Genomic DNA, 17,870 nt, shown 5'->3' on the forward strand with positions numbered 1-17,870 from the left:
ATATGTCGCTAATCGACATTTCTCCAATTAACAAGCTGCACGCTAAACAGCATAGCAATAAGAAAAGTAGTGCTAACCTCGGTTATCGTTACTTTCCTTATGCCTGCTTTCAGCCTTACTTAGCCATTATATCCAATGGAAGGTGGATATAATGGCTAAGTATGCCCTGCCCTATCATCAAGCTTTCGCCAAACATTGTGCGATTATCGCTGGATTTCCAGCGATAATTTTACTTTTGGCAGCTTGCGCTTGGAATTGTATCGCTTTTGAGGTAAGCGTTGCTGATAGCACGCTATTTCAGCGAAACAATCCAGCGTTAGCCAGCGATAATTATCCTCACGCTAAGAGCGCTGAGCGATAATTATCGCCGGTCCTTGCTGATATGCCCCATGGTCTGTTAAATGGCGTATCCCCTTCCGATACGCCAGGAAGCTGCCTCTTTCTGCTGATTACAACGTTAGGTTTGCGCTCTCCGGGGCTTATTTACAAAACCTTTGCGCCACTGGTACGTCACTTTTTCCCATATTAAAAGTGACGCACTGGCGGTGCAAGGGGCTTGTAAATAAGCCCCTCCATATATAAGCATGCGCCTTGAAAAAATAATTTAAATTGTCATACGTGTCCCTTTAATCGACCTATTATATTAAAAACAGATGCAGTGCAAAGGGATCCTTTTGTGATTGCAAAATTCCCACTGAGATTACGTATATTGGAAGGATACACCTAAGAAAGAGAACCACGTCAAAAAGAACTCTTGAAATATATTGACCAAGCAAAGAGTACAAGAAGGTTAAAAATAGTAAACATGTTTTTGAAAAAAATATTGATTACATCACGGCTTACTGTGATCTCTTAATTAATATTAAATCATCTCAAATCTTAATTTCTGCATTTCGAAGGAAGGGGCCTTCGTGCTTCTTCTTTTGGCTAATGCTTTGTATGTAGTATCTAGTGGTGTCCCTTTAAATTCTGAATTAAACACACCCCCAGTTTCCATGGTTCCGAGGCTTGGCACAGCACGAGAAAAATCAGTCTCAGCCTTAAGGACTGTACATCAAGGGTCCCTTTAACAAATTCTTTCCATCAGTACTTGTGTCTCACGGCTATTTTAGGCAGGGCCATTGGAATTATGCAATTTTGTGGCCGCTGAATTTCCCTCATAATTATGGGTTTGCTTCATATGCCACATAATCCATCATCAGATGCATAATCTGCAGATTTCAGCCTAAAAAACAGTTTCTCACTCAAAAGGATTAACAAGTTACTAAAAAGGTGGCTACGCATGGGAACAGTTGACTGTGTACCGTTCTGTTGCGTATTTCTGTATTTAGGTGTCAAAGTGTTACTAATGAGGTAATACGTTGGCCAGAAAATGTTTCCATGTAAAAAATACTAAAATAATGAGGTAATACCACAAAATGGGCCACATTGTGTAGCATAATTTTCCTTTTCTTGTCCCATAACTTAGTCAATTTTGCCACTTAATTGGTGCCTCCAATGCCATATGATTCCAGTGGCTCTGATCTTAGTTATGAGCTGCACCTGAACATAAATACCTTTTTCACAGAGCATTTTCAGTAGGGAGTTGGGTTACTCCAGCCTTACGGGTGACATAATCTTGGTTCTGATTCACAAATGCTTTTTTTTTGAGTTGCCATATTTTACTCCTTAAAATACACGAATTAGTCTCACCTAAATCTCAAGGGAGATACAGCTACTCACAGGAAATGCCAATCAGGCTCAATGCGCACCTAAGTGAGGAGTAAGACACAATTTTCAGGCCCAAAATGTGGTTGCACTAACTTCCTACTAATACAATCTGATCTTGAGACCCGACCTTTGTACTAGTATGTTGGTTAAAAACAAAGGAATCGCAGGGGGTCACAGAGCAACCTATCTAAATATTTTCATTAGGCAGGTCGCAATTTGCATACCTCTGTGATTGGCTATAATCGCAGGGATGATGACGTTCAAGGGATAGCACACCATCATCCCTGCAATGACATTTGACATTTTTTTTTTTTAAAGGGGCTGATATTTTTAAAAAGATTTTTACGTTTTGAAAAACATTCGTGAGAGTTAGCAGTGGTGCCGCAGATCACTGGCCACTATCCCAAAGTTACCACCGGATTCCCAAGTAGGACCTCTTCCCCTTTGTGAATCAGTTACCATTCAGCTTGAGGAGTAGTAACTGGTCGATAGTTTGCAACAGGAATTACTATTGCAAACTACTGGTACATATGTTGTCAATTTTAAATTTGGGAGAAACACGCCCATTCCAAATTGGGAATCGGCATTCACTGCTAAACCCAGTTTGCGACTCTGAAATACGTTCCTGAATCACAAAATGGGTTTAGTAAATACCGAAAAGCGATGCAGTGGTTGCAAAGCGTGACATTTAGATACTAGCAGTTTGTGCGACCTAAATCACTAATTACATCCTGTTCTAGAGTCTTAGCAGCAAGAAATTAGAAATCTGTGCCCACTGGTTTATGAGCTTGGAGGAGTGCAGATTTGGGAATTTACGAAGTTCAGAAAGTTGCCCGCAGCAATCTGGAAACCTGCAACAGTTGCAGGTCTCCTGGGTTACTGCTGGACACGTGTGTGTATTCTGATGTGCGACCATGCGAAAGCACTTCTACTCATATAAGGAAACATAATGCACGATATTTCTTGTAGAGAACAACAGTCCCACCTGTTATGCTATGCATCAATTTTGGGCTTATCCTCAGCCCATTTGCACACTGAAAATTCAGTTGTTCTGGCTTTAGAGAGTATTGTATGTTTGACCATTGGTAGGGGGATAATGAGTCTGAAAAGTATTTGTGAATATCCTCAGACACGTCTGTGTGCATGTACCAGTGGTCGAAGTGAGCGGGATCGGAAGGGTACAACGTGCCCATCATTTTTTAATTTCAGGAAAACAGTTCCCCTTACTTTCTGTGAAAATATAAGTGTCCCGGGACAGTTCATTCTGAGAGCTGAAACACTTCAGCTGCAGTGTAAGGCAACAAGTCTGCTGTGCTATGAAACCAAAGGAGGGAGGGCGAACAGATAAACAAGCCTGCTGGGCAGGGTGCCTGCTTACCTGAAAGAAAGGTACATTTGCACAATTCAGAGATCTGCAAATGCAAAGGGAGCTCAGATGCCGATATTGACTTTCAAGTTCAAGTTTCAAAAGCTTTATTCGACAGCATGTCATAAAAGCAAGTAAACATCCTACCAATACTATAAATACTATATTAAGATACATTTAAAAATACATTAAATCTTGATGCTGGCGAATAGTTTTAAAAATAACATCATCAATAAAATTAGTCCATTTAAAAAGTAAAATTTTCATTTTTACAATTAATCATGCTTCATTTAGTGTCAAAAAGTTCATTGGCCTACTTCTAATGATTTTAGGGTGCAAGAGCGTATTATCCAAGTCCACCCTAAAAATTTAGCAACAGCAATAGCCAGGCAAGGAGTGCAATCAGATTCAAGTATTCTTAGGGCTACCCTGTAACTGCGTGTTCCCAGATTTGAACATGCTGGTTTTAACCACCTATGACGTGGAGCAATATACAAGGGACATACAAACAGCAAATGGCCTGCGTCTTCAATCAAATCTTTACAGTGGAGACATTTATTATCCTTAGTAGATGACCAACTATGGGTAAATGCTTTTACTGGGAGGGACCCGATTCTAAACTGAAAATACAGTTTTCTATCAGTGGCCCTTTCTATAATATCCCAATATGCCTCACAAGATGGTATAGATTTGATATAAAAAAAACGACCCGTTAAGTTGGCATTTTGACCAGAGCTATAGGCAGACGTCAGAGTCATATCCCAGTACAATTTCTTTAAGATTGGCTTAGATGGGAAGCGTGAACCATCCAAGTCATTCCATAAATGCCCTAATTCCAATCTTATTAACAAATTTCTAATTTCCTTTAGCCATAAGATGGAATGAAAATGGTCAGCCCTAATAATATCCTTCAAGGCGGTGGCATAATGGCCTAGTTCAGGAGTTACCATAATCCGTCGCCAATAAAGGAGAGGGCGCAATCGTGCCAAATCCTCAACTTTTTTCCTGCCTAGGTCATATGTGAGCGGAATCATTGGGGTACTTTGAGGAACTCCTGTTATACTACGTAAAAACTTATTTTCTGCCAATCTTAGTTGATTTAGATTAGCAAAACCCCATAGTTCCGATCCATATAGAGAAGCACTAACAACTTTCATGTTGTAAATTTCCAAGGCAGGAGTGATGGGCTTAGTCAGAGAAGATTTGAATTTAGAGACTATTGCGCCTGCTAGCTGATTAAATTTTAGAACAGCCATGTCGACGTGGTTTGTCCATTTCATATTATTCTGGAGGGAAATTCCTAGATATGTAAATGCCTCAACCTGTTCCAGCGGGACGCCATTAAATTTGATTACACCACCAAAAATTTTTCGCTGGTTTAAGCACATAAACTTAGTTTTGGAGGTATTTATCTCAAGGCCGCGTTCTTGACAGAAGTCACCAAACAAGTTTAATGCCTTTTGTAGCCCACTAGGTGACCGCGAAACTATCAGCGTGTCGTCCGCGAACATGAGGACCGGCACACGCGACCCTGCCAATACAGGAGCATCCATGGGGGAGCCATTAAGATGGTCAACAATGCCATTGATATACAGGGAGAACAACGTGGGTGCCAAGACACATCCCTGCCGAACACCACGCTCAACAGGGAATGGGTCGGTCACCTCCCCCTGACTTCCCCACCTAATGCGTGCATAATTGTTCTCATGCAAGCGGACAAGTAGTGTTAACAGTTCTGGCGCCATCCCTGCATTGTCAAGAACCCTCCATAGTTTTGAGCGAGGCACTAGGTCAAAAGCTGATTTCAAGTCTATAAAGACCGCATAAAGTGTCCCATTGGTCAGCTTAACGTTCCTCCAATAGAGTGCTAAAAAATAGAAGACCTGGTCAACAGAGCTGGTGCAGGGTCTAAACCCGGCTTGATACGGGGATAAAATGTTGTTTTCTTCTACCCAAGATTGTAATTTATTTTGCACTAGTCGACCTATAAGTTTTTGTGCTGAATCTATAAGACTGATAGGTCTGTAGTTGCTTGGTAGTGATTTATCACCTTTTTTAAAGACCGGAATTATTTCCGCACCTTTCCATGAGGGGGTAATAGGTGCACCCATAGCTACAGAATTAGCTAGCCATTGAAAATATTGACACCAAGATAATCTATCAGTTAAAAACACATCAGCAGGTATCCCATCCATTCCTGGGGCTCTACCCCTGGTTACACAATCTAGTGCTAAGTTAACATCTTTAATCGAAAACACCTGCTTTTGAAAATAAATCATGGGGGGAAGTGAATGCTCTCCTTCAGATGAAGTAGAAGCATATTGCGGCCTGAAGAAGTCTACCCAATGATTTTTAGCAACATTATTTCGAGGTGGTTGTGCAATCCCACCTCTATCCCACTTAACTATAGCCCAAAATTGTTTTTGATCTTTGGCTGAACAGGCAAGTTTCAAGTCTTGCCAATGCTCCTCATCCCACTCTTTCTTAGCCGCTAACTGTACTTGCTTGTATAACTTTCTAGCAGCTCTCACACCTTCAATTTTTACTTAGTCTGAGTGCTACACTCAGGTTCTGGCGAGCTACTTTACAGGCGTTATTAAACCATCCCACCTCGGGTGGTTTTCTCTTAACTTCTTTCCCCGTCTTAGAGGGCTTCATAAAAAACCCTTGAATTTTTGCAAAAAAGGTGGTATGGGCCTCAAGCATAATTAGGGGGAAATTTTTGTTAGCAAATTGGGTATTTAAATTGGCTACTTCGTCAACGACCACTTTTTTAAGGTCCTCTACCTTCTCCTGCTGCTCGATCAATCTATCCCATTTAACATGTCGCATGTTGTTCGATGCGACAATATCCAGAGTAGTTTTCTCCCCTCCAATTTTGGATTCTCTAAACCCATTAAGAGCTCTAAGTTCCATACACAGGGGGTTATGATCGCTTTCCTCCCGTGAGATTATGATCATATCAACCAGCCAATGCCAAACTCTGATATCCACCAGGAAGTAATCTATGCGACTAGAGGACCTACCATTGTCAAATGTGCTTGCACCCTGCCGATCTGACTCAGTGCGCCCATTAACTGCTCTGAGCCCTCTTTGTAGACAAAGAGCTTTGAGTTGAATGGCTGCTGCTGACCATCTCTTGACCACGGGAAGGTCCAGCTGAGGAATACCCCACCTACTGTCCTCCTCGTCAGCAAGAAACTGGTCCTCAGGGCCAAGGGGCTCAAACGTTGTATTAAAATCTCCTCCTATGATTATAAACATCTCGGATGGAAGTTCTAAGAGATGATAATCAAGGGCAGAGATTACATTAGATAGAGTTCCTCCAACCATCCCTCTCGCATAAATATTAAAGATTATCGTACTCTGGCCATTAGGCCAAGTGATATTTAATGACAAAATGTCATTCGATGGGAGACTCTGTTGGTAAATTTTACAACATAATGATTGGCGGATCCAAATTATTAAACCACCTGATGGACGACCTTTAGGTTTTTTAGTAGCAGGTATATAAAAATTAAGGAATCCCATACGATGAACTGGGACCAGTGACCATGATTCCTGTAATAAGATGATATCAAACTGGTCAACAAAGCTGCACCATTCAGTAGAATGCAACTTGTTGCCAATTCCTGCTATATTCCAAGAAAGAAAAGTCATCCCTGTCTCAATTACATGGATACAGGGAGACTCTTTTGTTGCTAATGGACCATTGATCTCACCTATTGTGCTGTTCACGTATTCAACATCAATGCATGGAATACCTGGTGATTTGCTTACAGATACCATGGATCCTAAGCTTCCACCTTCAAAAGGGCTGGAGGATATTAGCGTGTGTAATTCAGTTACCACTACCTGCTTTTCTGTGGAGTTACATACTACTCTCTTTTCTTGGCAGATTACGGGAGCTATAAGAAGGGCCAACCCGTCAAGCGGTATTATGTTCTTATTCGCTGCTCTTACATCCCTATCAAGTCAATCACATTCATTTAGATCTGACAAAACCCCAAACCTATTTTCCAAACTAATGTTCCACTTGCTAGTTGAGTCACTCCTACCCCTTTTATTAGGAGCCGAAATCCCCCTTGGCCTCAATGTCGCTCGATTAGCTTTTCCACTTCTCGTGCAATAAAAATATTTTAGGGTTAATGGAATGATAGCACCATGTCTTCGTTGGGGGGGAAGAATATTGCTCAAGACACTGGGGAGCACACCTAAATTTGAAAAGTTTAGGACTACACAATTCCCCTCAAATTTTTTAGGGTTATGCCCTAGCCATGATACTCTTCTTGCCATGATAATTTCCCCGGCTAATTGTTGCTCTCCCCAAGGGGACATCCTCATGTTGTTTGTCATCCAATGCAAGGATTTGCTAATCAAAGAGGATGTAGATTCTACTTTACCAGGCAACAGGGTGGGTACATTAGCAAGAACTAGTAGGGGGTAGGCCTCGGCGATGCATTGAAATTGGTCACTCTCTGGGTACAAGACAGTAGGATTGGGTTGGGGACCGTCATTTGATGTCCTCCAAGAATTCTTTTCAATTATATGTTGCAAAGGGGGATGATTCACTATCTCTTTTTCTACAGCCCTTTCTCCACCCCTAGAGGGCACCACATTTAGAGTTGATCTACTTGGTACCGGGGACGAAACACTAGCCACCTCTTCCACTGGCTTATTTAACAGAGCACTCAGTCTTAGTACCTCAGCCATGAGCTGATCGATTTTGGCCACCAATGGTGTAATGATGGTCTCTATTTTAGTATCGATCATACTAACTATTTTGGTAGATAACTCCTTCTCAGGGTTCTGGTTTTCATGTAGCCCCGATACCTCTGCCTTATTCACACTTTTAGTTACAGCGGTCGGATTTTTCCTGCCTGGACGAGTCCCATTATTTTTGGTCTGTGGTTTCCTACATGCTCTAACCACCCTAGTTCTAGGGGGAGGGGCAAGGGACTGTAAATCTGTTGCTTCGATGCCCACAACTAGATCTGGGTCAAGATTAGGTTGCAGGTTAATTATTGGAGGCATACTTTGTTCAGAAATGTCACTGTCTACAACCTCTGTATCAATTTAGGTACTACTATTAGCCTGCAAAGGCAAGTCCAGCAATGATTGTGACAGGGGATTCGTCGAGGGGAGATTAGAAGAACAGATTAACCCTAATGACGCCCTCCTTTCATTATTAATTTTACTAACAATCTGGACCAAATAATTATCCATGGTATTCGACATCGAGGAGTTTTTTTGTTTGGACATAGTACCACGGTGTTATAGCAATTCTTTACAGTACATCTATTAGATGACACAATCCATAGATAATGGTGAGTAGTAATGTACACTTCGAGTAGATATATTTTCTTAACAGTGTTCCCCAACAGGATGATATAAGTAATAATAATAATGCTTCAACAAACAGCAGTACCTGTATAATCTAAGACTTAAGGATGCAGAAACAATCCATCAGATGGAAATGAAATGACGTAGCCCGTCCTCAATCGACCTCGGACGGCCTCAGACGGCCCGCCCTTTGCCCGGGCTTAGCCCGGCGCAGTCCCGCGCGCGTCCCGCGTCGCGGGGGATGACCTCCAATTTAAGCGCCTCCGGGCGCGCTACTGACGAAGGCGGGCTTCCGCCGCTGTGGAGCTTGGGGGCTGTAGTCCTTGCTGTGCCCCGCAACAGGTGAACGTTAGCTGCGGAGGCAATGGAGATGGAAGAAGGTGAGTGCCCCAATAATCTCTGGCCGGATTGTAGGCGAGACTGATGCAGAGTAGCCCTGGAATCGGTCAGAGACACCCGCTCTGCCAGGGATGACCTCCAATTTAAGCGCCTCCGGGCGCGCTACTGACGAAGGCGGGCTTCCGCCGCTGTGGAGCTTGGGGGCTGTAGTCCTCGCTGTGCCCCGCAACAGGTGAACGTTAGCTGCGGCGGCAATGGAGATGGAAGAAGGTGAGTGCCCCAATAATCACTGGCCGGATTGTAGGCGAGACTGATGCAGAGTAGCCCTGGAATCGGTCAGAGACACCCGCTCTGCCGGGGATGACCTCCAATTTAAGCGCCTCTGGGCGCGCTACTGACGAAGGCGGGCTTCCGCCGCTGTGGAGCTTGGGGGCTGTAGTCCTCGCTGTGCCCCGCAACAGGTGAACGTTAGCTGCGGCGGCAATGGAGTTGGAAGAAGGTGAGTGCCCCAATAATCACTGGCCGGATTGTAGGCGAGACTGATGCACAGTAGCCCCGTCTCAAGATGGATCCATCGTGACGTCGAGGTCGTTTTAGGCAGCCTCTTCCCGTATTTCCTTTTAAGCAAATCCAATATGACCCTCTGGCTTTAGAGAGTATTGTATGTTTGACCATTGGTAGGGGGATAATGAGTCTGAAAAGTATTTGTGAATATCCTCAGACACGTCTGTGTGCATGTACCAGTGGTCGAAGTGAGCGGGATCGGAAGGGTACAACGTGCCCATCATTTTTTAATTTCAGGAAAACAGTTCCCTTTACTTTCTGTGAAAATATAAGTGTCCCGGGACAGTTCATTCTGAGAGCTGAAACACTTCAGCTGCAGTGTAAGGCAACAAGTCTGCTGTGCTATGAAACCAAAGGAGGGAGGGCGAACAGATAAACAAGCCTGCTGGGCAGGGTGCCTGCTTACCTGAAAGAAAGGTACATTTGCACAATTCAGAGATCTGCAAATGCAAAGGGAGCTCAGATGCCGGTATTGACTTTCATTAAAGGAATCACTTGATACTTTCAGATGACACAGGTTTAATATCTTTGAGTGGTTTTGGAAAGTAGTTACAAGCTGAGCTGTGAAGTGTGTGCTTTTTAAAGGGGCGCCGCAGGGGCTGCAGGGGGCTTGTGTTTCGCCCCTGACTATTCTCCGCTGCTCCAACCAGGATACAATTCTGTGGCTCTCTGGTTACAAAGGCGTCTAATAGAGGTTTCATAAAGTACGAAAGTGCAATTCCCACTGAGGTACTTAACTTGCATTTATTTGACATTTAAGCTGTGTGTTATTTTATATGTACATACCTAAAGGTAAAAGACAAAAGTTACAGAATATTTTGTTTTTTAGCCACAGCTTTGGCCTCGCCCCCATACTTGTCCGGCTCCCATTTTGCAGAGCATCACAGTTCCCTTGCTTTTTTAATGCACTGGGTCCAGTTGTATGTACAAATATTCATGGCATTCCCGCGCTAGAACACTCGCTTCCCATTGCTGCGAATATGTTTATCAACATGAAAATCTGTGTGCGAGTACATCTTTTTAAAAACTCCTTTTTTGTCAATTTCCAATGTGGTTTTACTCATGTGACAAAGACTATTTTTGCATGTAAGGTAAACTTACATGAGAAAATAGCTTTTTGAATTGCCAAAGGGATCCATTCACTAAAATCAATCTCAAGCAATGCAGCTCAGAAACCCAAAATGCTGCGCTGCGTTGTGAGAGGGAGCGATAAGCACATCGCTACGTCTACAGAGATATGGCACTGTCCAACTCTCTCCCCGTTGTTGGCACGGAATCATGCTGCCGGGCGCCACACACACACCTTTCCAAACCACATTTCTAACCTATATATGACAATGTAATTGCAAGTTGCTATATGTGAGTCGTACAAATAAAAAACACAAAGAATGTGTTGAGCATGCAAGAACTTTGAGGCAGAATATCCAATGTTATCAAGTTGAAACTGATTATTAAGCCTGGGGGGACAGTTCGAGACTGATTTGGGCGGTAGGGGTTTGAGCAAACATAAATTTCACCACAAACTGGTAATTCTGAAGGATTTGAAAATCTTATATTTTTTCTGAGAAGATCCAATATAAACTTGCAGATAGTCTCTTACATTTGTGGCGGTATTTAGTTTTCTTATCTGGAGTGTGTTGAAAAAAGCTGGTTCAAACTCTATCTCTTGCAGACCTCTCACCTTTCCAGAAGTAGGACCATTTATCACAACAAGACTAGTTGAGATAAGATGTTCTTGCTATGATTGGCAATGTGATGCTGCCCCATCAGCCATAAAATCAAAATATAAGCTGAAGTCCTCACTTCGGCACTTTGAAGGGCTCATCACTACATCTACTTGGACCTGGCTGAGGTGCCTAGTGGATGTTCAATCAATCAGTCAGGGGTTGGTAAAGCGCAACTACTCACCCGTGAGGGTCTCAAGGTGCTGGGGGGAAGGGGAGGCTGCTCAGTGAAGTGCTGTGGTCATCCGAAAATCCAACATCCTGATTTTGGAACAGTGACCTTCATATCTCCTCAGGACTCCAAAGCCCTCTAGAGACATGGTTGCCTGCCAGTACTCCAGCTATCTTGCCTACCTGGAAGCCCCAGCCTGCTTATGAAATCCTGAGAAGCTGAACAGAGTGGAAGAAGAATTTCATATCCTGCACCAGAGTTGGAAGAAAGAATTACGTAGGCATCTAGGGCCTGATTCACAGAACTAACTTAAGACAAAATCCTAAACTTACTACCATTTTGGTATTCACAGAAGGCACTTACTCATTTTGGTATTCACAGAAGACACTTACTCACTTCGGTATTCACAGAAGTTAGGAGTCCTAACTTTAGGACTCCTAAATGCCTTCTGTGAATACCGAATATCTTAAAATTAGGATTTTTCTCAGTTTAGGAGTCCTAAAGTTAGGACTCCTAACTTTATTACTATTAAACTGAGAAAAATCCTAATTTTTAGGCTTTCAGTATTCACAGAAGGCATTTAGGAGTCCTAAAGTTAGGAGTCCTAACTTTACTACTACTAAATTGAGAAAAATCCTAATTTTAAGACTTTCAGTATTCACAGAAGACATTTAGGAGTCCTAAAGTTAGGAGTCCTAACTATACTACTACTAAACTAAGAAAAATCCTAATTTTAAGACTTTTGGTATTCACAGAAGGCATTTAGGAGTCCTAAAGTTAGGACTCCTAACTTCTGTGAATACCGAAATGAGTAAGTGCCTTCTGTGAATACCAAAATGGTAGTAAGTTTAGGATTTTGTCTTAAGTTAGTTCTGTGAATCGGGCCCCTATTCTTTAAGAGCGTGGAAGCCTCAAGTAGCAGTGACTGCGTGAAATGTATGGTCTGCTCTATGAACCACCCCTATCGTTCGCTTTATGTCCACCTCACCTTGCTACCCTGGCACCCACAAGCCCATCCAGCCTGAAATGATCATCAGTGTGTGACCTACACAAAACACCCTGACCCATTCTAGGGAGGGCCCCTACACTGACTAACCCCGGAGAGATAAAACACACAATTGGTTTGACTGACTGCCAGTTCTTGACTGCAAGGTGGACCTGTGTTGTCCTTTTTGTTCCCAGTCCCCTTATGGGCTCAGGTGCCATTTTAATGAGTGTGAGAGTCCATCCTGACTCCCTCACCTGCTCAATATGCCCCAAAAAAATTACAAGTTTTTTAAATGTGTGCATCAATTTTAAACGAATTATTAAGTTTTGAATAGTCAGTGCGATCAGTTAGTGATGTGTCTTTCTGAAGTTTTCGGAAACATTTCACGTTGATGTATTTACCACTTTGAGAAGAGCTGAATATTCTTCGGAGCAGAAGAGGAATCCCTGGCTCTGGAGTGAACTGTTCAGTCTCTTTCAAAATATTAATTTGGAACACAAGGAAAATTGTAGAGTAAAATAAGGCTTGTGCTTAGGCACACGATTCTAATACTAGATCTATGTTTAGCACTGCACTTAGCTGTGAAGCTTCTGCCTGGTCCCTTTGGAATGTGGCACAGAATGGTCCAAGTTTTGTTGAGAGGGGTGAGCCCGTGATATTGTGTTAAGGAATCCCTACTCATTAATAGAGTCATCCGACCCAAACATTTGTTTACTATACACAACTGTATATCATAATAAGCTTACACCAATAATTTGTAATAGTTTCAGCAGTAAATATTTTCGGTGCAGCCTTTAAAATGAATGTTAAACGATTCAGAAAAACTTCCAACCTTTTTTCAACAGCGTTAATGGCTTGATGAACATATATAAGCTTGGGAGTTGGGAGTTAATACATGACCATGGCTTCTGTGCACGTGCTGGTATTGACAGTATTTGTTGGAACACTCGAAGCATGCACATTGTGTACAGGTGCACAAAGACTGGTTCTAGATGAAGGGTACTTCTATTAGCTTTTACAGGGCAACGAGCGGCCCTGTTTCCATAAAATGATGCCAGCTGGTTACATTATTCACCTGCAGTGAAGTATTTCCATGGTCTGTTTCCATTCAGTGTGTTGAATACTTGTCCTTTGTGTCCAGATCCCACCACCCAATTACTTCTAGGCTCACTCGAGCCCTCATTATCAAAGGCCCGTGTTTCTCCATCCTGTGCAGACACCTGTTTTTACAGGGACTGGAACCGCAAGTTTAGCAGTAATTACCGCACCCCCGCAGTTATCCCCAGCTGAATTTCAGCAGGAGATACCTGCCAACATTTGCCCGGGGAAAGGGCAGAGTAAACTCAGAGACATGCAAATAAATATTGGTGTGGATTGCTAAAAAAATCGCGATATTGTGGAAAACTCATGATAGCAGTTATTAATCGCATCCAATAAATACTATTCCCGGGCTATAGATTTTTATTGGCTCCTAGAAAGAACGCATCCCCACTGACCCATTCATGGTGAGGACCATAGCATGTGAAAGCAAGCAAAGCAAATAAAAGTAGCCCTTTTGATAAACGTGCGTTGTTCGAAGTCCTTTTTTGCAGGGTCACCCATCAAACCTTTTGCCTTCCTCATTCACTTTTTGGCAGAATTCGTTGTTTCTAGCCATAGGACTCTGAGCATTTTACCGCTGCTATTCAGTGCTAAAGTGCATGTGCTCGCTCCCTAAAACATGGTCACATTGGCTCACCCAATTGGCATATTTAATTTACTTATAAGTCCCTTGTAAAGTGAACAACATGTGCCCAGGACCAGTAAATTCAATTCTATCATTGGACCTGCAGCATTGATTGTACTACCCACTTCAGTAGCCTATCTAACCATGTTTCAGGCTGGCCATTGCAGAGCCTGTTTGTGCAACTTTCACTGCTATTTCGACCTGGCAAACAAAATCTTTTTCCAGGCCCAAACCACCCCTTTTTATACATGCAAGGCCCCCTAAGGTAGTCCCTGGACAATCCAGAGGGCAGGGTGCAATATACTTTAAAGGCAGGCCATGTACTTTTAGATGTCCTGGTAGTGAAAAACTCTAAAATTAGTTTTTCACTACTGCAAGGCCTATATTTCACATAGGATAACATTGGGATTATTTTATTACATTGTGTAAATGTAATTCCCAATTGTCAAGAGATAAACTTTTCAAGTTCGGTTTCTCGGGAATCAGAATTTAGAATCCAAATTTATGGTGAAACCTAATTTTAAATTGCAGTTCTGAAAATGCCATCTTTAGAAAGGTTATATTTTCTTACTTTAACTATTTGGTGCCTGCAGCCTGTCTCTTATCACATGTGTGGGGTGGGTGCAGTTGGTCACTGTGTATTTCCCCTAGACAGCCTCACACAATGTGAGCTTAGATGTGACTTGATTTGCCATCCTAACAGGACAGGAGATGGGCTGGACCCAGCTTCACTTACAGCACAATACGCTGTGTCCTATCCTCACAGAAAGAGCTGCATACCCACCTGCAGTGAGTCTGGAGCCAGGACAGGAAGGGAAGCACCTCTTTGGACTTCAAAGGCCTGTCCTTGAACTCTCCCCCACTTCAAATGCTCAACTGGGTATATATACTGAATCTCTAACACCACCACCTCAGCACACTTCTTGACTTGTGAAGACTCTGCCAGAAAGAAGGACTGCTGTGCTGCTGTAGGACTGACACTGCTGGACTGAAGCTTTGCTGGACTTCTGCCTTGCTGTTCTGCTCTGCTGCCTGCTGTTCCCAAGCCTGGGTGAGAAGGACTGGACCTGCATCACTTCAACCCCGAGTGATTCCAAGGGCTAACTGGCTGGCTGCCTGATCTGAAGTCTCAGGTACATAAAAGACTTCCAGCCACCCTGCTTCTGTACCTGGACTCTGCCACCTGTGAGTCTGCCCTGCCAAGTGGTGCCACCACAGTGCTGGACCCTTGGAAAGGGGCCTGAGGTCCTTGCGCCAGCAGAACCAAACAATGCTCCTTGGATCAAAGCTGCAGTATTGCTAACAGAGTGTGGATCAAGGTTGACGCATCGCCTTCGGACCACCCCTGCATGACGCTTCTCCCTGCTCAAGGTCCTCTTATCCACGTCGATGGCAATCTCGACAATGAACCCGAACCTTCGCATCACTTATCTGAGTCAACGTATTGTCACTGCTATGTGGATCAAGACTGCCGCATACCTGCTGCTGCGTGGATCTTCGACCCAATACATTGCCTCAGCTGCACCCTGTATCGTCAATGTTGATGCATCCACAATTAAGGTACTTTTGTTCAGCGTGGCCCCCTGGGACCCTGTATCTGGCCCTCGCTCCATAGCGCTCAGCCTTTACTTTTGGCTTTGTCCTGGTCCGGTAGGACCAGATATCCCAAATAAGCGCATATTGCTTCTAAGCACTGTTTTACAGTTTATTCTTTAGAAATTCATAACTCAAGTTCTGCTCATTGAATATTTGATGTTTTTGGTCTTGTTTTATTTATTAAATTAAGCTCCATGTTTCTAACCTAGTGTAGAATGGTTTTGTGTGTTGTTTTCACTGTTTTACTGTTTGAAGAGTTGCACAACTACTTTACACATTGCCTCTAAGTTAAGCCTGACTGCTCTGTGACAGGAGACCAGAGGATGAGCACAGGTTAATTTAGGGTTTGCCTGCTTCTTTCCCTGACTAGGACTGTGGTTGTTGCTTGACTAGGGCTCATACCCCAGTCAACACCCAACCCAATTTCTAACATGCACTATATTTAGGTCCTCACCATAACCCACATTGGTAATTACACATTCATAATTACCAATGCGGCAGTGTGCGTTAATTTTGGGGTGCAGAATTACTGCGACATTTACTATTCATGCAGGAATGGAGAATCAATGTTGTACTGATGGGGTTTTCTTCCATGCTGGACCGTTTTCCAAAGGAAAGTGCAGGTTTTGCCTTGCTAAATGTACCCCGAGAAAACTCAATGGGGATGTTTGTCCATAACACATGTAACAGGCTGAAACCGCTATTTGCATGTGAGGCAGAATTACAGAGCTGCTCATAATAGAAGGCCTCGATAGCATGTGTACAGCCTGTGGTGAAGCACAGATAAATTACATCAAATATTCTGGGATAGGTTGATTATCCACATTACAGTCAGATGTAAGGGTCATTCAAAACACTCTGTTATATGCTGCAGTAATTACAGTGCGGGTAATGATGTTTACAAGACACATTACCGCCTTTTTTAGCTATTTGGAAATAAAGATGATGAATAAGTGGCAGGACAGAGGTTAGTGTCAGCTTGTGCTGCATCTGCCTGGGTGTGTTTACCTGCTCCTTTTGGCTGCTGGAGAACTGATGAATACTCGAGGTCTCCTGGTATTATCAGCAATGTGGAAAGGCAGTGGAGCTGTAAAAATGTCTGCAGCCCAATTACTGTCAAGTTTTACCACTCAGCAGAATACTAAATTTCCCCAGTAGAGTTCGGCAAGTGGATATTCTGCTTCAGTCGAGAAGGAAAATCAGCTATTCACAGCCAGCAATGAAAATCTAAGAAATTTAGGGGCATATTATCAAGAAACGGCGTTAAAATTATCGCCGCTTTACCGGCAGAAAACTGCAGCTAAAGCGGCGATAATAGGCTTGATAAAATGCTCTTGAGAATTCCCATAGAAGCCCATGTTCTGGTGTCAACATGGGCTTCTATAGGAATTCTCTGCGGCATATTATCAAGCTTATTATCGCCGCTTCAGCGGCAGTTTTCTGCCGCCAAAGCGGCGATAATTTTAACGCCGTGCTTGATAATATGCCCCTTGGAGATGCTCACTTCTGCTGCAGAGCTGCACTAATTCCACTGCCCGAATTTCCTCGACAATGGTGACAACTCCACCAGCAAAATGTCTGCACATATATAAAGGCAACTCTGGTGAATCCATTCAATGCCTCTACCTCCAGCTCCCTTCATATTTATGGGACGTTGGTTCAGTGAGGGGGATGTGGGCCAGTGGTGAAGCTCCCAACTTTAAACCTGGGGATCAGGGGTTAGAAATCTGGTCTTAATAATTGACAAATTCTGGGGGAATCAACTAGGGCCTGATTTGCAGTGAGGTGGAAAGGGTTCTCCATAGCAACAGCGATGGAGTATCCTTTCTGATGTACTGAAGGTTCACCTGTCTCGTTTAGAGCTGTGCAGACCATCAGTATGTCAGCAACGAAGACTACTCCATCTTTACCACTGACATACACCTCCAACGGCTCAATGGAATAAGGGTCGCCAAAGGTTTTTCCACTTATCTGCACCTCCCTATTTTGAGCGGGCAAACAAATGGCAATTACTTTCACACACCGCCATTCAAAACATGGTGGTAAAAAAAAGTAAAAACATATTTATGATTCCAACACCATGGGAGAAAACTTCCAGAGCAAGGGGGTCATGGTCTTTTTTATTTTCCAAAATTAAATCCCACTTTGAGATTTTCTTTTTGAAAATAAGAAAAAGATATTGAAAGTGCGCAGTATATCTCCATCATGTTGACAGTGCCGCATGGCACACATTCAGTGTAATAGATGTCCACTGTGCCGGCGGACAACTCTCAATACGGCCATATGAGTAACCCCGGCATGGCGGTCGGAAAGTACTCCGCCATGCAGATGGAATTTACTCA

Source organism: Triturus cristatus, chromosome 8 (genome assembly GCF_964204655.1).
Source record: "Triturus cristatus chromosome 8, aTriCri1.1, whole genome shotgun sequence".
Classification (NCBI taxonomy): domain Eukaryota; kingdom Metazoa; phylum Chordata; class Amphibia; order Caudata; family Salamandridae; genus Triturus; species Triturus cristatus.